The sequence below is a fragment of the Ambystoma mexicanum genome, chromosome 9, assembly GCF_040938575.1.
Source record: "Ambystoma mexicanum isolate Mex_15411 chromosome 9, UKY_AmexF1_1, whole genome shotgun sequence".
Classification (NCBI taxonomy): domain Eukaryota; kingdom Metazoa; phylum Chordata; class Amphibia; order Caudata; family Ambystomatidae; genus Ambystoma; species Ambystoma mexicanum.
In genome coordinates, this window is record NC_090931.1 from 1,093,919,777 (window position 1) to 1,093,942,435 (window position 22,659).

Genomic DNA, 22,659 nt, shown 5'->3' on the forward strand with positions numbered 1-22,659 from the left:
GCTTAAAACACTCCAGGGTTGGATCTTCAAATTTATATGGGGGAATAAGCACATTAGAATATCTAGGAAAGTATTTTTGAGGCCAATGGGTATGGGTGGCCTGCGGGTTCCCGATATCTTCTGCTATAACTTAGCTGCATAGCTACCTTATGTCTTTACTTGCTTCCAAAGTGGAAGCTAATCGAACAGGCCCAGTCGGCAGTGGACCTAGCACAACTACCCTATGTAGATGGAAAATACTTGGGGCAGGAGTGGGGTTTTTCTATCCTAGCGACAACCAAGTGCACATTTTATTACATCGGGAGGGCTTTCCGCAAATGGGGAGTATCAATGGAATGGGCCGCCTTTCACCGGTGTGGGAAAACCCGAGCTTCCAACCCGGCCGTGATCGTGAGGGTTTGGGAAGTGGATGGCGGGGGGCTTGTCACACATGCACCAGCTTTACAAAGAAAATCTTCCAATAACATTTGATGAATGCAAACGCACCTTTACCCTGATAGAAACAGAACGGTTTCGCTATGCACAGCTGCGGCACTGGGCTAACTGGCCAATGTCAGCCCTGGAGTTATCATTACAAGGGGCTCTAACAAGGGGTTGGGTCTCGAAATGGTACAAATTATTGGACACAGGTGACCCGGTTGTGCACCCACCATACATAGCTAAGTCGGAGACGGATCTATGTGGGCCCATAGAGGATGAGGTGTGGCAGAGAATATGGAATGTGGTCGTGTCCTAAAGTGGGCCTCTTCTGGAAGGATGTGCTATCCAAAAAATATCCATTACAGGACTGCAACTCCCTATGGACCCACGGGTGGTAATTCTGGGGATATGGGCAAGGGACAGTTCCCTCTTACTGGCCCAATGGCCACACTAATAGGCCATTTTCTCCTGGCTCCAAAATTGACTACAGCGCGTAACTGGAAGTCCATTGTTGGCTGGGGGGTCCAGATGTGGTGGGTCAAGATCAGGGACATCTTGCTTGCTGACAAAATCACGTCACTGTGTGAAGGACTTTATGCACAGTATGTCAAAATATGGACCCCCTTTATTGACTTTGCAGAGACTTGCCCTGATATTGTGGTTATGCCCTCCTTGTTGCAACACTTTCTACCATTGTAAAACGGTTTGATACCAGGAGGCGGGGAGTGCAGTGGAAGCTGGGCTTGTAAGGCAAGTTTGTATGCAGTAACGCTGTGGGAGACTACCTCAGTCTTGTGCTCTTGGTATTAGGTAACCCGCCTATTGGTATAGGTCTGCACTATACAAGTTGGTAGAGTGACTGAGCGCCAGACTTATCTCAAGAGGAGTACATGTGAGCTGTAGAGCTGTAGCATCGAAATCCACACATGCAAGTATCCAAATAACACTTATACTCAAGGTTTTCTAGTCAAATAATTATTTATTTATTTTAACATCCAGTTTTAAATAAGCATTCTTAAAAAAAGGCAATGTGCAAAAATAAAAATACACTTCATAACATGTTCTCAGAATCAAGATAAGCAAGTTGATACTCTTAGAGATGCTTCATACACACTGTCTACACCCAGGGGAGACTTCAATTAATAGGACCGTCTTGGCATTTATATATCACTTTTTGCACTTTCTTCTGAGGTTGTGGAAAAGGAAAAGGCTAGAGAAGGAAACAAGTTTAACAGGTTCTCAGAGCATGTGTACACTTTTCAATCTCCCAATTAAGTCTAGATAGAATAATTCTCAGCAATATCAGTTAAACCAATGTAAACCAATGTATCACCTATGAGGGACAGTTAGAATCAAAGTCAATGGGTCAGAAGAGACTGCAGGGGGCCTGGACAGCCAAAGTCAATCTGAACAATGTCTGTGGAGCCGAGGCACTTCTTAGATTGCACAAAAAAACGTGTACAAAGTTAGAGAGATTGTAGAAAATCACTGTTGGGCCACAAGCTGTTCAGCTTGTGAAAGTCTGAGCTGAGATCAACTCTGCAAAAAGCAGCTACTGCAAGTCTCAAGTTAGATAACGCAAGGTACAAACAAAAGAGTTAAGGAACCCATAGTCGGCACAGTACCTAAGGTTAGAAGAAGAGGTTCCAGTTGGCTTCTGTTCTGGTTGCAGTGTTGCAGATCCTGGGTTCCTTGGCCTTAGACATGGGGACACAAGGGAGGACATCTGGAGGACTTCTGCACTGCAGTTCAAAGGTGGGCGACGGCTACGGGCTCTTTTCAGTTCAGAGTCACTCAGCGGTTTCAGCTATCAGCAAAAAGCACCACCGCAGATATTGGACACTTGATGGGCTGCTTTCACTCCTTGAATCCAGCACTCGGGTGAGGTGACTCGAGCTTGGGTCATCCTGCTTTGGGAGGATCCTAAGGATCTTCTTGGAGCTTTGGTCCTGCTTAAAGACGTTGCACTCGACTATGGATTTCTCGACCCATGGCACACGGTTGCAGCAGTAGCAAAGAAGGACAGCCAGTTGGGGAAGGTTTTCCAGCGAAGTTTGTCTTGGGGTTGGGGAAGGTCTTCCAGCAAAGTTTGTCTTGGGGTTAATTGGTCCCACCAACCCAAGGGAAGAAGTCGTCCTTTCCGGAGCTTCTCTGGTTGATTCGGAAAATCAGTTTCAGCACAGCAACAGGGCTTCACCGGGCAGTTCAACAGTCCAGGAGGATGCAGCAAGCTGCGCTTCACGATTTCTTCATCAGATGTTTCATCCAATGGTCGACTCTGTCTTCAGTTCAAGAAACCTCACCTTTTATGGAGGTTTCTCTCATTTATGCACATTTTAGCTGTCACTCACACAGGTGCATTCAGGTAACCAGGGAGACTAAAGAAAGGGAGTTCTGGGCACCTCCCTCGCTTTCTGCCCTGCCAGACACACTGGAGCCAGAGGCAGAATTCAGTACTGAAGCCCACCAAAGGCAAAACAAACAAAAGGGTAAGACCTGGTTTCATGCGCAGAGTAAAACCCAAGAAAGACCTCAAAAACAAGAAATGATGGAAAAAGAAGACCAGGGCCATTTTGACACAATGGCCACCCATGGGTGCTACACTGCATTTGAGGATTCAGCCTGCAGTAGAAAAGCACAATGGTAGGAACATTAAACCACTGTCACTAGCCATTTAAAGTTGTGAGAGTAACAGAAAAAATGTTACATGAGAAAGTAGGAAAAGGGGCTACTAATCAGCCCCCCAGCACTCCACATAAAATGGGTTGTGCTGGACCTAGATATGAAAAAAGGTAAGTTAAGTCAATTTCACTTTACTATTTTTGGGAACAGTAGTTCACCCAAGAAAAGGTATTTTAAACCTTAAGAGAAATCTTGAGAATGTTTCTGTGACACTGCACTGAAGGTGCTGTGTGTCACCCACCATACACAAAGTAGATGACTATGGAGTTTGTCAGACTCAAAACAAAAGACATACATAGGCTTAAAATTAAAAAGTCCTAAAGTCCAGAAAAAGATCTGGGGGTCTCTAAATTGGGAGGAATTTAGCACTGAAATGAAAATTCTCCCTAAAAGGGCTTTGCTTCATATTGTATTCTAATTTGCCTCACATACTCCTCTGTTGATGGAATTGCCTAGATTGTGCCTGGTATTTATGTTATCCTTTGTACCCACATTGTGTTACTTTAAAAATAAAATAACCGTTTTTGAAAAAATATAGTGGGACCGAGGGTGGGGAGGAAGATGGTGGTGGGGATAGCCGGCTGTCAGGTGGCTTGGAAATCAGGCTTGTACCGGCTTCAATCCTGCATTCCTAGCCACCCAATTGTCTAGCTCCCTCACCCTCTCCCTCACCCAGAGTGCTAATGTCCAATTCTATATTAAAGAAAAATATAAAATGACAGAAACTATTGTCTGTCCCAGATACCTTTCTCTAGCATACAATAAGGGACATAATAGATGGACCATTATAACTATCCATGGTCTCCAAAGTCCCCTTTCCACGCCACAGATCATAAAAAGACCTGGATGGCGCATGCACACATCGCCCTTCTACCCTTTTTAATGTTATATTTGCAACACTTCCTCAATGCCAGCTTTCAAACAGTCACACATCCATCCACCAATTACGTCCAAAAACTGTACATATAAACATATGACCATATTAAGCTTCCACACACCTACTGCCACTTAACAATCTTTTATAAATCTTTTGCATCTACATTTCCCTTACTTATGCAACAAAAATGTACCCAATGATCCTATAAATGAACATATGCGTTGTGTAGTGAGAGAAGTGCATAGATAGAACAGGCAGTACAGAAGGGCAAATGCTCATGAGAACACAGGAGGGAAATACCAAGGTATGCCAAGGTGGAACGCCACTGCACCGGAGCAGAGGAGTCCCAAAGGTGGCATGCATCTTAACCGTAACATCGCAAGTTATTAATAATTCTTCTTTTCATATATATGAAAGAACTATAAACCTCCTTTAAGATACCACATTTTTGACACAAATTCTTATGTCTGTCATTATGAGCAGCGCACACTGGGCACGGAAATCATATTTCAATTGCCTACGACTTAAGACTCCACCATGACCCCAGCCAAACCAAACCACCCCTATTATTCACTGCACCTACCCTGGATCCTAGCTCAGTGTCCACTATATCTTAATAATGTAACCAATAGCCAGTGCTCATGGCTTGCAGTGATGGCCAGTCTCCAAATCCATGGGACATAGGCATTGGCCAAGTTGCATTCCCCAGTGAGCAAATCAGAGTACACATTTGCGCTTGCCGAGGACCAGGCCCACTACCCAGACACAAAATGTATATCACTAGTTTTTCTACTTACATTCTTACAATTTCAAAAAATAAAACACAAGACATATTTCCCAAAACATGCTTTCAGGTCCTTGCTAATGCTCGTTGCGCAAGTTTGTTGTAATCTATTCCACCACTTCAGGCTGTAACTGCAAGCAGAATATTTTTTCCATTCAAACCTACTGCTTCGGCCATGCTGCATGCCCCAATAAGCAAATTACAGAACACATTTCTCCTTGCTGACGGCCAGGCCCATTACCCAGACACTAATGTTATATCACTGTGTTGTGTACTTACATTTTACACTTTAAAAAAAAAAAAAAAAAACACAGGACATATTTTGAAAACCAAGCTTTCCAGTAATTGCTGACCCTCATTGTGCATATTTGCTGCATTCCCATCCAGCACTTCAAACTGTACCCACAAGCATATTTTTGTTCCCTTTCAAGTCTATCCCAATTAAAAAAAAACATTACTACATAGCGGACGCCAGATGGCCATGGCCACTTTAACCCCATGGCTGGTCCCTAGTGGTCATGGAAAGTAGCCAGGTTGTATAGGTCATGGCTTTAAGCCATGACAAAGACAATCTGGCCACTGCTCATGGCCACAGGCTATAACTCAGTCACCGACAGTATATCACAATTCTGTGTACCTAAATTATGACATTTTTCAAAAAATAAAACCTGGGCTCCTTTGCAAAACCATGCTTTCAGGTCCTTGCCAATGCTTCCTACACAAGTTTGCTGCAAATCCACCCATGCTTTATTTATTCAAAATTGTCAACATGTAGGTTCATGAAATAATCATATAACTTAGCCCCCACTTGACAGAATCCATTCACACTATGCACAAACATTCAAGTTTGGGTCTCCAATCTTTCTATAAACCTTTGTCCACATTCGTCAAATGGCAACAAAGTAATAAGCCATATAAAAATGATGAGCTCCCCTCTAATTTTGCCCTCTCTTGGCAAAATCTCACCAAACTTTGCAGAAACATTCATATCTATATCTGAAATCATTTTGCAAACTTTTGTGCAGACATATCATATGGCACCACATTTATAAGTCTTTACAATATTTTGGGACCACCCCTCTAATTTTGTTCCCTCTGGATAAAACAGCACCACACCCTCCAGAACCATTTGGAATCATGTCTAGAATCAAATTCCGGAATTTCAAGCACTTTCATCGAGTGGCACCAATGTTATAAGTCATCAAGAAACTGCTTTTCACAACCTGTAATGTTGATGTAGGCATACATGACCCCGAACATCTCAGATGTCCGTGAACATCGCAGGACTACTGTGCCAAATCAACTTCCGGAGCACCAGTGATCCAGGAATCAATATCAGTTTCTAAACCATCAATCAGCCTCACACCTCTGGTACACCAGAAGGGATCAGATCAGATTGGAACACAAGTCAATTATAAACCTCCTTGTCCAATTTTGGTAACATGGCTGGAACGGCAGGCTTATCTCCGCAAGGTCGGGGATTATTGGTTAGTTGCAACACAGTGAAAATACAATTATTACACAATGATAAAAGGGACTGTCCAGTCAAGGTTGTATACAAATATCAACTTTATTATTACTACAACAGACAGTTCTAGCACACTACAAAATACGACCCACCCTGGAAGCTTGCTGGCAGGACCTAGCAAGCATGCTCTGTGCTGGCTGGGTACCGGTTCTGGAGCTGCTGGATGGGTCCTCTGAGTCTGGTATCTCCCTTTGTTCCCTGGGAGATGTTTTGGGGAGGGATCTTGCTTCCCTCTTGGAACTCCTGATCTTCCTTAACTGCCAGAAGATGTAAGGTAGACTGTACATTCAGCCCACGTCCAAATTTCTTCTTACTCCTTTCGAATGATCTGCTAAGTGAGGTGTTCAGCCCGCTTTTAAAGCCAAATGGGCCCCAGCGATTGGTGCAGGCTAAGCCTAACTTCATGAAACCAATCCTGGGTCCCCACAAACAATCCTCTCTTATGTGTGAGGTCAGGAGCAGAGTGCTCTGCAATAGGAGAGGGAAGGGGTGACAACATACACCTAAATCACACCCATCTTCCTGTCTGTTGTAGATCAATATGTCTCTCTGGTTAACTGTGCCATCGGTGATTCCTGATTAAAGTGCACGTTTCCCTTGAAGTATGTGGTGAGAGCAGACTTCCTGTCTCCCCCAAATCACATACTTCTTCCCTCCGAAAGGGTTCCCCTCTGTAGGGGTACCAATGTTAACTGATGGATCCACACAGGCCATTCACTGCCTTTCATAGAGAGGGTGGGAACTAGTTTCAAGTTGACACATTGCATACCAAAGGGGTGTTAACCCTGCTTTCCTCTTGTCTTGTCCAGCAACCAAGCCCCTCCAGACTTGCCTCAATTATGTCTCATGAGTATGCACTGCCACCAGCTGAACTAGACAAACGAAAAGCTGATCCATGGAGTATTTGATATTTTAATTAGGCTGCCCATGGCTGGAGGAAGGTGGGCCGTCCTCCTTCTTAAGATGCGTTGATGTACCCATTGCTGTCACATTCATCTGAACATGACAGGGGAGGACAGTACCTGTAGGCTGTGTCCACCCAGAGTTCACGTTTCTCTTATGTTTCATGTAGTTAGCAGAGAACATGTGTGTGGAATGGCCTGATGCATTTTCCGAGGTTGATCTCTCATCATTCATTTTCATTACTAAAAAACAAAAAAAAGCCCAGGCGAGCACACACTCTGCGGATGGCATTTTCCTCACAACTAACCCGGACTGTTTGCAGACATTGGAGAAGACAAACACCAATTTTCTGGCATGTTAAGGCCATATTCCATGACATCGCCATCCCCCCTCAGCTCCCCACAGATTGTTTGATTAGTTTCACAAGTTCAATGTTGTGTTTCTAATATGTTTTCAATGCGCTGTCCGTGGACACTGGCCGCTGTCAGCGAATCGAACATGTCGGGCGTTTCCAAAAATCTGACGCACCTCACGCTTTTCACCATCCAATCAGCGGGCGCGTCCGATGTCTGCAGACATAACGCCATCATCTGGGCTAATCGGAGGCCCTTCCACGGAAAGAACAGGGAAGTGAGTCCGCAGACCAAACCCAGAAAATCATACATTTCTTTTTACCTACTTTTTGGTCGTTTTTTTACAAAATGGATGGATTTATACCAAATTTACAAAAGCACGCTTTTCACACCAAGCTGCTGCTCCTGGTGCAAATTTGGTGACAATCCGTCCAGTGGAATGGGCTGTAGGAATCAGCAAAAAAATATCCCCATTGGATCTATGGGAAAAACCACACATTTATGGACTCCCTATAACTTTTCCCCCCCTTGATGAAACCTCACCAAACTCTGCAGGATCAATCTGATGGGGCCATATACTTCGTTTTGCAAAGTTATGTGAGAATTTGTCATGGGGGGCTAAGTAATAAGCCACCAAAGAGTGCTCTTCCTATGGGTTGAGTAATTTAACCATAACTACAGGTCCACAATAGCACAGGCCCTGTAATATATTCATGGAAAACACTTTAGTTGCAGGGACATTAAGGTGAGAACGTAATGCAACAAAACCTCTGAAATTCAGCTAAAGCCACCTTTACTGCATGCCCCCTGTTGCACAGCCTATGACCACAATGATGACATCCCAGTTCATATCACTGGTGACATCACTAATGCCATTACAACAGTAACTGGCAATAACACATGAATGGGTACTAGTCATGGCCTTCAGTTATGGACAGTGTTCACAACCGTCACCCATGTGCACTGAATATATTAAAACACTAACATGCTACCAACCATACATTTTGGCCTATACCAGTGGATACAGCTATCAACCATGAGCACTGTATATTATATACACTGATCTGTCACTAGACATGGACTTTAGCACAATACTGGCCAGTGGCCACAACGCTAAGCTGTGCCCACAATATATTCTAACATATAAATGGGCCACTAACCATGGCCTTAGACATTGAGCAGTTTGTGCATCCTTTGGCCATGTCTACTGTAGATTTTAAAATAATGGAATAATAAAATGCAATACGTGATGGTGTTTGACAGTGCCTACTGTACATTATACAAGACTAACCAGCTACTAGCTATGGCCTTCGGCCGTGCCCACTGTATATTATATAAACTAACTAGCCATGGTCTTCAATACAATACTAGCCAGTGTCCACAGCCTTTGGCTGTGCCAACTGTATATTCTAACATATTAAAGGGTAATAGCTATGACCTTCAGCCATGGCCACTGACTACATCTTTCAACGTTGCCCACCTTATATTTTAAACAGTGATGGTCTAGTAGGCATGGCTTTTAACCATGCACATTGGTATTTGTGAACACTAACTGACAACTAACTATGGCCTTTGGTGCTGGCCAGTGACCCCAGCCTTTGTCATGGCCAAGTCACCAGCCTAAATTATTATTAAGGTAATCAAAGTTTTCATGAGCTGAATTATAACAGATGTTATGTCTAATCTCATTATTGATGTAATCAGTTCTACACAATGTAATTAGTGATGTCAACTAAAGTTGTTTCTTGAATTTCAAGGGTTTTGTTGTTCCATAGATTTTTAGAATGCTTCCAGACCACTACCATGGTCTACGGCCATGATCAGTGGGCACAGCCTTTGGCCTTGACCAATGTCCATTCCATTTTAAAACACTACCAGACCACTAGCCTTCGGCCATGGCTGGTGGGCACGGCCACTCTATATTTTAAAACACTTGCAACCCATCGCTCAAAGACGTTCATCAATCACAAACTGATTTCGTCCTGTTTTGACAGTGGTATTGTTATGTATAAAAGAGTGGTTTTGTAACTTTGCCTCATTTGTCAGGCCCCATGACCTGATGGGGCTGGCATTTTCCATGCTTTGAAGCTAAGCAGGGTTGGGCCTGGTTACTGCATGGACGAGAGCCCCGGGTCACCAGTGATTGTTCACCCCTGATTTCACTGTAGCTGTAATATTATCTATTTCTTTAAATTATCAATAAAAGGTTGCGGGTCTTGAGAAGGCACAATGTTTTTAGGAAATGCACAGTGAGATTGCATTATTTGCCAAGGACCAAACACTGGGCCACATTACGACCCTGGCGGTACGGGGTTAACGGCACCGTAAAAGGTGCTGGCGCCGTTGACCCTGTACCGCTGCATTAACAATCAAACCAGGCATGCTTACCGATCCCGCGAGGGGAAGAGGGAGCAAACAATGGGCCAACTCGTAATGGCTCGTTGTTTGCTCTCCCAGGGGGCTGAAATGGGAATGGGGAAGGACCGTGTCCGGGTCCTTCGAGGGAGGAATTACCCGGCCTTCCGAACTCGGATTGGCCCGGTAATTCCTCATTCTGATGCCCCGGACCGGACGCGATTTCGGCAGCAGCCATGCCGCCAATAGCGGCATGGCTACTGCCGAACTCGTAATGAGGCCCACTTTGTTTAAGCAGCATGCTCCAAGCCCTTTGTTATATAGCTGGTCTCTTGATGACTGTTGTGATGCATTGCACAACTCCAACTAAACACCTTTAAGCAGCATGGAAACGGGAAAAATATGACCGGCTGCAAGCATAACTGTCCAGGTATTTTCTGCACCCATAGCGAAAATCAAAAGCTGGCTCCCATGAATATACGCAAAGTAAGTGAACATATATCTTAAAGTGAATATACAAATGTACTTAATTTGACCTTCCCCTAAGAAGAAGGTGAGCAAGACAAAATAGCATTGGACTTTTTAAAAAAGTAATGAACACCAGAAAAATAACATGAGAGAGGAAATGTTCCAATAAATATGCTGGCCAAGTATAAAAGGTGCTCATTTTTAAACCCAGCAATCTGTCGTGAAATATTCCCTGGTAAACGAAATCCCAAAATGAAACAAGTGCTTGTCGTCTTGTGAGTAAGCGTCTGAACTGGGAACATGACAACCTGGGTAAAATCCTGGGAACCAAATACTCAAGCAATCTTGCCAACCTCAAAAAAAAGGGGTTGCGCCTGCCCTCTGAAAAAATGTTACGTTGCCCACCCACATGTGTCGTTTACTGGTGCCCTGAAAAGCAGCAACATTCAGGAGAAAATAACTGCACCATTGTCCAGGATTGCCAACTCTCTTGCCATATTGTGGGCAAATAGTCATGACTTAATTGCCCTCTCATCATTTCCCCTCCTTACCCTGATGTCTGGCTTTCAACAATACTCTGCTGTATAAAGATAACTTGAAAAGTACACATTCCATAGTGTCACTCAAATATATTGAACTATGTTAGGCAAAAAGTTTACAATTGTGCCATTATCCACCCCCACCCCTTCACTGGCAGACTACAAATACCTGAATAAATGGTATCTGAGTGCAATACGTTCAAGCACTGACAAAAGCACAGTTTTTAAAAAAAATGGATGATGCGTTTCCTTAGTGTGTTATGAGATATTTAAAATGAAGAAAACACACAGCACCAGACTGTGCTCTGTCTCCCATCCATGCAGTAACTAGGACCAACCCTGCTTGGCTTCAAAGTGAAGAAGGGGGCCCACCCCCTCAGGCCATGCTTCTCTAAGTGGTCTTATAACTTTGCCTCATTTGTTAGGCACCATGGCTTGATGGGGTTGGAATTTTCCTCTCTTGAAGCTACGCACGGTTGGTCCTAGTTACTGCATGGATGGGAGCCCTCGGACACCTGTGTTTTTTCACCCCTGATGCCACTGTAGCTGTGAAGATATCTATTTTTTTATTATTTTTAAAAGATAGCAGGCTTTGAGATCCCCAAATGTTTTTAGTTAATGCCCTGTGAAATTAAATTATTTTCTGGGGATCACACACTTTCGTTAAGCAGCGTGCTATAAGCCCCGTGTTTTATGGCTGGTCTCTCGCAAAACCCCAACCAACCGTATTTAAGCAGCACGTAAAAGGGAAAAAAATGACCAGCTGCAAGAATAACATATGCCCAGGTACTTTTGTCCCCGTAGCTAATATCAAAAGCTGGCACCCATGAATATATGCACAGTAAGTGAACATATATCTTAAAGTGAAATATACAAATGTAGTTCAAAAGAGCTACTCCTTAGGCAAAAGTGCGCAAGAGAAAATAGCACTGGAAGTAATGAACACCAGAAAAATAACCTGAGAGAGGAAATGTTCCAATAAATGTGCTGGCAAAGTATGAAAGGTGTTCACCTTTTAAACACAGCAATGTGCCATGAAATATTCCCTGGGAAACTAAATCCCAATACAAAACAAGTGCTTGATGTGCGTAAATGTCTGCACTGGGAACATAACAACCTGAGTAAAATCCTAGAATCCAAATACTTGAGCAAGCTTGCCAGCTTCAAAAAAAGCCAAGGGGTTGCTTCCGCCCTCTGAAAAAGAGTTACGTTATCCACCCAAATATGTCCTTTAGTGGTGCCCTGAAAAGTAGCCACAGGCAGGGGAAAAAAATGGCACCTGTGTCCAGGATTGCAAACTTTCTTGCGACATTGTGGGCAAATACTTGTGACTTATTTGCCCTCTCATCATTTCCCCTCCTCACCCCCATGTCTGGCTTGCAACAATACTCTTCTTTATAAAGCTAACTTGAAAATTCCACATACCATAGTGCCCCTCAAATATGTAAATCCTTATAGAACTATGATAGGAAAAAATGTGTACAATTATGGCATTATTCCCCCATCTTGACTCTGAGACTAGAAATACCAGAATGCAATTCAGCAAAAGGCAAAAAAAATGGTCTCAGAGTGCAAAACCTTCAAGGCTTGACAGTAGCACAGTTTACAAAAATAATGCAGATGCTGTGTGTTATGAAATATTTAAAACTAAGAAAATACATGGCATTCAGGACAGTGGACTCTCTCTCCATTCCATGCCGTAACCGGGACTGACCCTGCTTAGTTTCAGCCCCCTTAGGCATGTTTCTCTAAGTGGTCTTGTAAGACAGGCTCATTTATTAGGCAACGTAGCATTATGGGGCTGACACCTTCCTCTCTTGGAAGCTAAGCAGTGTTCACCCCAATTACTGCAGGGATGAGAAATCCACTGATGCTGTAAAAATATATATTTTTTAATTATTGACTGGGAGACTACAAATACCAGAATGCAATTCAGCAAAAGGCAAAAAATTGTCTCTGAATACAACCGCGGGTACTGAACTACACATGCAAAAATATTTCTAAAAAGAAAATGTAACCATGGGTACTGAACTACACATGCCCTAGGCCATCCATAGTCCTTTATAGCCTCCGATATAGCAGCAAATATGGGAAAAATTGGCAGAACGAAAAATGCTTTCAGGCCCTCACCAAGTGCCCCCCTCATCTGTGCCAGCTCCCCCCACTCCCTAGGTTGCCTCCTCACCACCCTGCCCTCTCTCTTTCCCCCCACAACACACACTATTTCTGTGATGGTATAGCCAAACAAGTCTATCCCACCACACTATGCACTTTAGAGTGAGACAGATCCCATAAGTAGCTGTATAGTGTGCTACGGGGGGTAAAAGCTGTGCCAATACACTCTGCATGAATGTAATGAAAGCAAGAATAATAGATGCATAGATTCAGAGCTCACGTAGAAAGAAACGCCATTTTGCAGTTATGGTAGGCGCAGAGTTTTGCATGGCCGCTCGGCACAATGTTAGCTCAACAGAAGATCTCGACTAGGCCCATAAGATTTAGACAGGACAAGCCTGCACGGCCAGTTCTCAACGAAGTTTCCCCTTGTCCCTTCCTTGTTGCAATCACTTAATATCACTGAAAGGAATGCGCCCTGCAAGGCCATGAGACAACACCAGGCTCCTCACAGTGCCCATTCATCACCACTGAACCCTCAACAGACTCATAACCCCACCAATCCTATCAAGACTAATGGCACACACCACTGAGCCAGTCCAAGAACCCCTGCATTCCCTGATAGTTAGTGACCCCAGCCCCCAGCCATAAAACCAATGGCCATAAAAGATCTGAGTATGTGCGGCTGTTTCACCTCCCCGCATAAATAGATCCTTTGTAATACGCGCTAAAGGGAGGGATATATCATAGATCAGAATGAGGGTGGTGGCGTTGGGTGCGATATCAACAAAGCACAGACTGCAGGTCAGCATGACTGTATTTCTTTCTCCATTCCCCTGGCACCAGTCCCCGAGCCTCCCAGGTGCATGCCACAGTGATGCAGTACTCGTCGTAGTGTATCATAGCAGTTCTGTTACTATAACTTACTAGGAACCTGCCCTTCACTCCTCGGAGAGATGAGCCCAGGTGACCCACATGAGAACTGACAGACGGCGGAAATGTGAACCAATTGTAGCCTGGCATCCCCTATGGAGCAGGCCCATGTACATGGTTTTGCCAATCAGTGACACTAGTTATTACTGTATATTGATGATGATGTACTTCCTTTTAAGCTTTTGCTTACACTAAGTTGGATCAGAACGTTCTCGAGCAGCAGAGTTATTTGCTGATACCTTTGTATGCCGTACAATTAAACCTTGTTATCCTTGCAAGCAATCTCTTGGCCTTTTTCCCTGGAGGGTTGTATTCTTTCTGGTATGAGCATAAACAGGGACTTGCCTTCACTACTTAGTCTATGTGGAGGTGCTAGAAGGGCTCCATTAGGCAGGGTGTGGCTCCTCTCACTACACGTAAAAAATACCAAGCTGTGCATTTCTTACTAGTGCCATAGGTTTCCCTGAATGTGGCCACTTGCTCCTCCATATTTGGACAGAACCACTCTTACACAATTTGTGCAGGAAGTACGTCCTTACCCAGATGAGTAGGATAGTGCAATTGCATGAGCGTAATCTGAAATAGTGCTGTTGGAATCACTGGCTTGCCTGTGCTCTCCTGTCGCCACAAAGCATCCATGGGGTATATTGAAAATCCCCTTCTCACCCATCATTCTTTCTCCTTTATCAGCGCCCTTCTCTGAAATTCCATTATCTGCATGGCTGGCAAGGTATTATAGCCTTCCTTTAGAATCACATTGCTCACATGAATACGTGTGTTGGATGCATTATCAAAGTTTGTGATTTCAGAGCAACATACTGCCTGCTTCCCTTCCATATCTGTGGCTTCATTGCCCCATGAGACTAGGTCCTATCCCCTCGTGTGGGCCTGGCAATTCATGACCGCTATGGCTGATGGGAGTTGCAGCGCAACTATGAGCCTGCCCAATAGGGGTGCATGCTCCACTGGCTTGACATCAGCACGTGGGAAGCCCCTCCTCTGCCATCGTGACAGCCCAGAGTGTACTGTAGACATCACGTAGGCCAAGTCGGAATATACTGTGACTTCCTGGTCCCTGCATGCTTCTAATGACAATATGGGAGCCACTCATTCTGCTGCTTGCGCTGAAAAATGTGAAGGAAGCCATGCACATGCTATTACTTCAGATGTCCCATCCGTCTTTATTCTCATGACTGCCACCCCTGTATATCTTTTTGCCGTTGTCTGCTCTATCGTTAAAGACCTGTCAGCATAAAGCACTTCTCCCATCCCAAGTGGCTTCTCCCCCACTTTGGGAAGGTTGTCATGCTGTTCCATGTACATAGTACAGTTGTGTACCTAGTCTCTCTCCTCCACTGGTTCAGCTAGAAACATTGCTGGGTTTACAGTCCTGCACCTTACCACCTTTATCACTGGATTCAAGATAATTACCTCATATCCAGAAGCTCTATGCATGGTCAGTGTATTCTTGGGTCTTTCGAGAATTGCAAAGCGAGCATGCTCCACATAAAACATTGTTTTGCACCCCATCGTAATATTCACTGACTTTTCTACTGCAGATTCGGCAGCAGCCAGAGCTTCTTTGCATTGATAATGTTGTCTCATCACTGGGTCTAAATGTCCACTATTATAGGCCAGTAGCTTGTGCCCTAGGGTAATCTTCTGCATGAGTACCACAGTCATCACTACTCTGTTGAAGTATGAGAACAAATAGAATTTGTCATGGTAGTCTGGGATCCCTAACACTGGAGCTGTGCATGTTGCTTTTTTTAGCTCCTTGAATGCTTCAGTTATTTCATGTGTCCATAACAACTTGCCATCCCCTCTCTGTTCCTGACTGAGTCAGCTTAACAAGGATCTTGTATATATAATATTCAAACACCCAGGCTCTGCGATAATTGCAGGTGTCTAAAAACTGGTGCATTTCTCTCACTGACTTTGGCATTGGCATTCTGCAGATCGCCTCTGCCCATTTCTGGACTCACTGTTCACCCTTCCTGCGATATCAACTGTCTGATATATAGCACTTCCTTCTGACAATATTGTAATTTTGCTTTGTCCACCTTGTAACCCTTTTCTGCAAGTACTGTCAATAAGTATACCGAGGCATTTAGACACTGTGCCTCTGACTTACTGCAAATCAAAATGTGTCTGCATACTGTATGATGGTGCTCCCCATTTTTATGATGCCAAGATCCATTTATAGGAGCCTATTGAAGATAGAAGGTGACTAACAGTACCCCTGTGGTAATCTTGTCTTTTTCAACATTTGGTTTCTATATATAAACAAGGTACATTTCTGTGACTCTTCATGGAGCGGTATAGAGAAGACCTTCTTCAAGTCTATTACCGTGAAGTGGGTAGCTTCTGTCAGGATGCTACACAGATTGTCGCTGGATTAGGAATTAATGGGTATTCTGCTTCAACAATTTGGTTCAAGGGATGCAAATCCTGAATAAAACGCCATGACCCCTGGCCACCTTTTTTACAGGGTACACTGCAGAGTTACACTGGGATTCTGGAGGTACCAAAATGCCTTGCTTCACTCACATGGCGATCGTCTCATGAATACCTTTGTATGCTTCCTTTGATAGGAGATATTGTCTTGCCCTTGGTAAGCTAGCCTCTGGTTGAGCTTTATCTTGACAGCCCCTATCCCTTTTAGTAGTCCCAGCCCATAGGGGCCACTGGTCCATAAGATGCTGGGTCCTCACCCCAAGTGTTCCTCGAGAAATTATGGTGGTGCTTTTCACAATATGGCCATTCTCTGTGGTACTCCCCTGTAATGTATTCTCACCCAGTATGCAATGCTTGTGTCAAACACCACCTGGTGATCTGATCAATCGTCCTGAAATAGTTCCTCATCTGTCACGTCAGTCAACCTATATCCCTCCCCCACTGTCATCACTGTTCTCCATGATCGTTCTGTTTCATCAGTACCATGCAATGTTATTCTCTCGTCTCTCATTATAATTTCCTCGAGTTCAGTTGGGATCACCTTTCCTTCCTGTTCATCTAAGGGAATCTCTGGTCTAAATAAGAACTCAATGGGTATGCGTAACAGCCTGCTCTGTATCCCCGGGAGCTATTCTATCAATACTTCCACTCCATATCGAAACAACTCAATGTCTGCTGGCACTCCCCTCTGTACCGTCTGTCCACAATTTGCCTGAATAAGTTCCCTCGCGTTCATGTAATTAATTTCTGGTGTTGAGCACTCTATCCCCTGGTCTGTGAATGAAATGGTCATGTTAAGTCGGCTTGTCAAGTCTCTACCCATTATGTTCACCGGTGTCTGTCAGGAATATAACAGTGGCATGGTCAGGTTGTGTTCTCCTAAGGAAAGTGGAAGTTTTTCAGTAAAAGGCACCAGATCTGTAGCCCCAGAGAATCCCCACACATTCATGGCAATGCCCGATATTGGGTATCTTCCTTCCTTAATACAGGACTGTGTCGCCTCCGTATCCACGAGAAAGGAAAAAGTTGTGTCACCTATTGTCACCCCTATATGTGGTTCTTCAGCCGGAATGGGTATGAAGGATAGGATTGAGCACAATAGGTCTGTCTTTGGACTATTCTATTGTGGGTATAATGACATTCCCATTCCTTTGAATTGATTGCCCCCTAGAACAGTCACTCCCCCCAGCTTTTGCACGGGAGTCAACATTGTGGAGTCAGCATGTGTCCTGGTTATGATGTTCTGATGTGCTGGTGCCTGCTGTATGTGTCCCTGTATCTGCGATGCATGTATCATTGGCTGATATGGCTGCATTTGCATGTCCTGTGTGCATGTCTGTGGTGGAGCGCATGTCTACGCTTGCATGTGTTCCTAGGCATAATAGTCAGCATGCTCTGTCTGAAATGTGGGCTGGTGCTGAATTCCACCATTGTGATCATTAATGGCAGTGAACACCGTTGCTATTTCTGTCTGTTTCTGTCCTAGCAGGGCCCTCAGCCTCTGCGCATGGGGAGTGATATTGTCCATGATGTATTATCAACCCTCAGGACACAGCAGTCGCCCTTTGATGTTCTCCTCTCCTCTGTCCATGTCTTCTTTGCATCTCCATACTCAGTCCCTATCAGGGCTGGCTTCCCTAGAGCGGCCGTCCTCACGGCTGGGTGGATCCTCGTCTGACCCCATGGTCCCGATGAAAGAACAAAGAAATATCGAGGCTGAGTACCACAAATGAAATACACCAATCACGGGCTAGAAAGATACAAGTATCTTTTATTACTGTACAGTTTACAAAGCAAAAGAGATAGCTATCTGGACCCAACACCTGGCCGTGTATACCAGCCGACACATTGAGGAGAGTGAGGTACTGGACATCTAAACACTGGCATTTTTATACATTTCCTACAATATTGTCCAGCCTCTCTTCACGTTAATAAGTCGTGTCTAGAGTTCGTGCCTAGTTCATATGACAAATTTTACAATATTATGCAAACGATTACATGAATTTATATTTCCATGAAAATACAATGGTGGTATAGGTTCTTGGATCTGCGGTAAACCTTGTTTCGAGAACCTCTTACAATTTTGTTCAGCTAAAACATACGATCATCGTTTACTCTTCATTGTTTCAGTGTTTATACAAGGATGAGGCTTGTGAGCGCAGACAACACTCGAATAGCAGTTCATATGAAGCACAAGATGTCTTTGCTTTGCTTAAAAGTTCGGCTCGCAGACAACCTAAACATTAACAGAACTCAAAGTTTGGTTGGCTCGATTTGCAAGACGAAATCCTCGAAGCTAAGCCTCCTTAACATTAGGTCTTCCCGCTGCTTTCCCTTTGCTTGATCTGTAATTCTGCATTCCCCCTCACTGAGGATCCAGTAGCACTACTATCTCTATCCATCTATCTATCCTCTAGGGCACCCATGCTGTTTCTCATACACCTGTAGAGTTCCCCTGACCTGCTTTGCATCCCTTCCCCATCCTCATTGTCTAAACATGCCAAGTCCATCTTATTCTCCACCGCCTTCAAGGAGCGTCTCTCTCTGCTCTTGTTTCTATCCCACTTGCATCTCCGCTCCTCTTCTTCCCTTGTGCTGGCGTTCTTTAACGAGCTGCTTGACTTCTAACCTCATTTTCTCTTTCTTTATTTAAAATTGCTTTTCCTGCTCTTCTTTTGCTTTCCTCCTTGCTATGTCCTCTAGCTCTTTCTGTTTTCATTTCTCCTTTTCTTCTCGTTCTCGTTCTTTTGCCCGCTTCCTCTCTTTTTGCAACCTTTTTGCTTTCCTCTTTCTCTTCCCTTTCCCTTATATATACTTCCTCCATTATCTCCACCCATTTTTTAGATTCCTCCTCTGTGTCTTTACGACTCAGTAGTTCCTTCCCCACATGCCCTGTCTCACTTGCGGCATTCCTGTCCAGTTTGTGCAAAATCTGTCCGCCTACCCATTCATTCAGGACTATACATTCTTGGCCCTCACTAAGCTCTGTCTTCCCCAGGTCATTCTCCTTTAGCTTCTCTTACAGCTCGCTGAGATCCTTACATTACCTGCTTATATCTCGCTTTTCTTTATGCGCTTGCTTTATGCCACTAAGTGCATCTCTGCTACTATATGCTGAATGTGCGAAAGTGGGTTTGGTGTATCCCGCTGCTGCTTTTAACTCTTTAATGGGGTAAATTCCCTTACTTTCTGTTGCCGCATCTATGTCTGTGGTTTGGGGAGCAGAAGGGGAGCCGAGGGCCGTTCGCCTTCCATATCCTGTTGACTCAGCATCCAATGCCACTGGATCGAGTCCCCTTCCTCATCCTGAAACATTTTTCATAACTCTAATACAGCCAGCCGTTTGCTTAATTTGTTCCCCTTATAGGCTGCATGTAAATAATTGGTGAATTGTTGCTGCACACATTTGGAAAAGCTTCAGTCTTCGGTCCATGTCTTTACCAATTTATCCTTGGTACCGCAAGTCCATTCCATGCTATACTCACGTATTTTGTCTTGATACTGTGTGAGGGACATACATAACTGTTGGAGAGGCGTATCCCTCATTTCATCACCTTATATAACACTTGTCAATACTTACATCACCTCAAATTGGAAATTCGACACATCCAAATTTACCTAGCAATTTTGCAATCCACAATCTCAGAGCTCTCTCTCAAATACCATGTATTCAAATCAGAACAGCGCAATTAAATCTTTTCCTTAGCATCTCTGGCTCACCAACATCACTGTGGGCATGCTCCATACATGGTTTGGGGTTAAAAGACTTAATCAAAAAATGTTTGAGGGAGAAAAGACTGAATATAATTTCTTGGAAATAATCTTCAGTCTTTTCTCCTTGAACATTACTGACTTGCACACACCCCTACCTGCAACCCTACCCACACCCCAACACACCTCTAACCACCACCCCACACCCCACACCCCTACTTACCTTACATTCCGTCTTGCTGTGTCCCTGCAACACCTGTTCCCTTTCACTTCCGTGATCAGGAACCGGAGCCGCAGGGTACTTTCCTTTTTTTTTCAGGACATTACAGTGAGCAATGGTGCGGGGGACACCCCCACAGCCCCCAGCACTGAATACATGATTTGGTCAAACTTTTCGGCTGTCAGATTTTTCAAACGGACGAAATTCAGCCAAATCACGCATTCAGTATTTTTTATTCATCATTTTGCCCGAAACCTCCACAACCGCCCCACTGCGGGCCTTCGCCCAGAAGGCCCAAATCACAATTCCACTTGTACACTTCTCAAGCTCCGCCCAAACGGCTCAACACTAGTTCTAAAACTAAATTAACAGTCTAACCACTGAAAACCACCACTTCCAGTGCATCTCAAGTCCTATTAAACAACTTTGCCGGTGACATCACCAATAACTTAGAGAAAAAATTCTCCATGTCCAACACTTAAATCGGCTTATTAGCTACACAAACACAAACATGATGTAACACATACAGAGCTGTCTTCCTGTCTCACTAACAGGGTAAAACATTAAGTCACGTGGTCCCTCTTCTATAGCATCGCCATAAAGGAATACATCTCAGAGAGATACATTACGAAACCACCTTTTGGGATATAAGCTTGATTCTCCCGCTGACACCTATATAGAGGTAAACCATACATAATCATCCATGAACCAAGCTAAATTACCTTACTCACAGGGTAACGATTATTATTATTATTATGGTCATTATTATATTATTATTATTATTATTATTATTATTATTATTATTATTATTATTATTATTATTATTATTATTATTATTTAAAAAAATAAATGTCAAAGTTTTTTATCCACTGACCATCTAAGCTGACTTCCCAAACTGACCACCTAAAGAACGGGTACTCCTTGCACAAAACAAAAAACTGCAACACAAAAAATCAAGCTGAACATTCCCCCCACCCACATCTGCCATATAGCAGAGTCTATATTTACACTCAGTGGTTCGCTGAAGCACATCGGACATTGACTCTCCCGCAACCTGTCACTCTGCCGTTCGGTCTGCTTGTCTTCCCATGGGACGCATGTAGGAATTTTCTCCAAAGGCGGCTCATGTCAACCTCTTCTCTTTTTGTTCATGCATGGTTTTAGGCGTCGGTTTCCGTGGGTTGCCACCCAGCCCCTCGTACATGTGGTGGTATTGGGCGGCTTACTGCTGATGGGTCTTAGCGACCATCCCTCTGCTTTCACTTGTTGTAGCGGTGGGGCTCTATAGCAGATACTCCAGCTACCAGCAGAGAGACACTCAGACCCATCAAATTAAAAAAATAAATTCACAGGAATGGAAGACGTAGACTCTTTATTATCTAACAAAATGACAGGGGTCACACTAGAAAAACATGAGTTCTTCAGGGTTCTCGTCTTCTGAGTGTGTGTCACCCAGTTTTATACAGGTGTGAAGTCACTAAAAAAAAGCTCCTTCCCGGAAAACTCTTGGGCATTCACATTGGTCAGTTTAGGCGAACTAGGTATATTTCCTATAGGGGTCAATTCTACTATTTTCATTTATTGTTTTTTTTGTAAGCACCTATACACAAGGAACAGTGATTCAAAGTGCTTCAAGGCAAGGGTGGGAACAAGGGTAAAATGCAACTGGACAACATTCTTACTAGGCCTTGAGTCATTCAGAATGGGCAAGTGCTAAAGTGTTTTAATGGTACAGACACGGAACAGCGCAGGAAAGTAATATAGAAACAGACAAACAGATGCAATATAGAACAGAACTACCGTACTAGGCCTGATGACATTTCAGATAGTGCAAGTGCTGTGATGTAAAGGAAGGAGAGAGGGGGGACAGACAAGACAAAGAGAGGAGAGTGCAGTGCTGTGACAAAAGAGGTTAGAGAGGGTGGGGGAGAAGAAGGGTAGGGGAGGACAGGATAGATAGCTAAAAGAGGGTAGCAGAGCGAAAGTAGGAGCATACATATGCAATGCAAAAATGGGGGGTGTAAAGATGTTAAACCACACCTAAATTCGAAATTGCACAAACAGCACACAAATGCAATGCACAAATTGTGGCGTCTACAGATATTAAAACACACCTAAAATCGAAATTGGCCAAACCAATGCAATGCAAAAATGGATCGTGGGTACAGATGTTAAAACACACCTACATTCGAAATCGCCAAAACCGCACACAAATGCAATGCAAAAATGGGGAGGTGTACAGATGTCAAAATTGCCCAAACAGCACACAAATGCAGGTATAGAGAAGTATAGAGAGGCAGGCAAGGCAGCTAGA